This window comes from Narcine bancroftii, chromosome 1 (assembly GCF_036971445.1).
Source record: "Narcine bancroftii isolate sNarBan1 chromosome 1, sNarBan1.hap1, whole genome shotgun sequence".
NCBI classification, from domain to species: Eukaryota; Metazoa; Chordata; class Chondrichthyes; order Torpediniformes; family Narcinidae; genus Narcine; species Narcine bancroftii.
In genome coordinates this window covers 25,460,621-25,462,660 of record NC_091469.1, presented here as the reverse complement: position 1 = coordinate 25,462,660, position 2,040 = coordinate 25,460,621, and positions in this window count along the sequence as shown.

Here is a 2,040-nt window from a genome sequence, read left to right as displayed (position 1 = left end):
TTTTGTTGGAAACATTTGAGCTTTCTCGTCATGAACGGGCTATAAGGATTTTGAATACGCAAGAACTAGGGGACCATAGTCCATCCCAGTTAATGCAAGAGCTGGTATCACTAGCCGCAGGCCATACAGATTGCTTTCTTTTTGAGGCACTGTTTTTAAATCGAATTTACCAGTGCATGTGGCGACGAGAGTGGTGCACATGAGTTTTGCAGAGCCGCATTTGGTAGCAAGAGAAGCTGACCGACTTTATGGCCTTCCACAGGCTAACAGAATACAGGTGCAACCCATCTGTGCGGCTGAGTTATCCGAGCCTTCCCCCCGAAACGCCAAGACCACCGGCATGTGCAGCAGTACAGCGACCACGTACTGATCAAGGAAACAAAAATTTCAGATACTGTTTTTATCATCGCCAATGGGGTTGCTCTGCCTATAGATGTAAGAGTCCTTGCACTTACCCAGGTCCACCACCACATCAGGGAAACTGACCTGCCAACCGCCGTTAGTTGCCTCGGCAGTTGGCACAGAACAAGGTCTATTTTATTTACATGACATGATTTCGGGGTTGGATTACCTGATAGATACGTGGGCTGAGTTCAGTATTGTTCCCTTGACACAGTTTGAGTTGGCTCAAGGTCCACGTACTCCACTGCTTTCAGCAGTTAATGGTACCACGATTCCTACTTTTGGAATGAGGAAGGTCACAATACATACGGGTTCAGTGGAATTCTACTGGAAATGCATGGTGGTCTCAGTAGGTTTTCCCCTGTTAGGCGGGGATTTTTTGAGAGAGCATGGTCTCCTGGTTGATATGCATAAATGCCATCTGAAAAACACGGCTAACTTCCAAAGTTTGCCCCTTAAAAGAATGTGTCGTTCTTTCCAACTGGTAAGAGTTCAGGCGATTCAGCAGAATGCATGCGCCTCGATACTTAAAGAGTTCCCAGGATTGTTGACGACTATTTTCAGGATAATAAGCCGCGGCACGGTGTATATCATTATATTGATACAACTGGTCCACCTGTTTATGCTCAGGCTTGTAGGCTTCCAAAAGACAAGCTTACAATTACAAGAGCAGAATTCGCAGTAATGGAGAAATTAGGGGTGGTATGCAGGTCCAAAGGTCCATGGGCTTCACCCCTTCACATGGTGCCTAAAAGCTGCAGAGGTTGGCGGCCATGTGGGGACAACAGGCAGTTGAATGATATAACCATCTCCGACTGCTATCCAATCCCTCATATTCAGGATTTCTCAGCACAGTTGGCTAACGCTACTATATTTTCCAAAGTAGATTTAGTAAAGGGATACTATCAGATTCCAGTTCACCCTGAGGATGTTCCAAAGGCAGCTATTATAACCCCCACCTGGTCTCTTTGAATTTATCAGAATGCCGTTTGGTTTGAAGGATGGAGCCCAGATGTTTCAAAGATTGATGGACGTTGTCACTAGGGACTTAGAAGGAACCTTCGTATATTTGGATGACATCCTCATAGCGAGCCCAGATGAGGAATCGCATAAACGACACCTCCGTCTCCTGTTTGCTAGATTACAGTCAACCCCGCAAAATGCCAATTCGGTACAGCTGCAATTGATTTTCTCGGCCATAGAATTTCTTGTACTGGGACTATACCATTGCCGGAAAAAGTGATTGCCATACGCAATCACTGAAGCTGGAAAGTGACATCACTACCGCATCCCAGAAGGCTCAGCATGAAACGCACAGAGGGAAGTATAAAAGCTGTGGTTAAGCACAATAAAGGTACTGATTCCTGACTATATTGTCTCCAGTGTCATTTATTGCCACTTGGGTAAGGTAGTGCTGTCAGATAGGCCACTACAAGGCAAAGAAAAGAAAAAAACATTACTGAAAAAAAATGGCTAGAGCAACAGCAGTTCACCCATGGATGGCTGGGAGGCTGAGGACATTGTTGAATTGTTTAAAAAGTTTTAGCAGAAGTGCAATTTAGCATTCAAGAGCTATTTTAAAAATGCAACAGCAGAGGAGAAGGTCAGTTATAAACTTCTCTGGACAGGAGAGCAAGG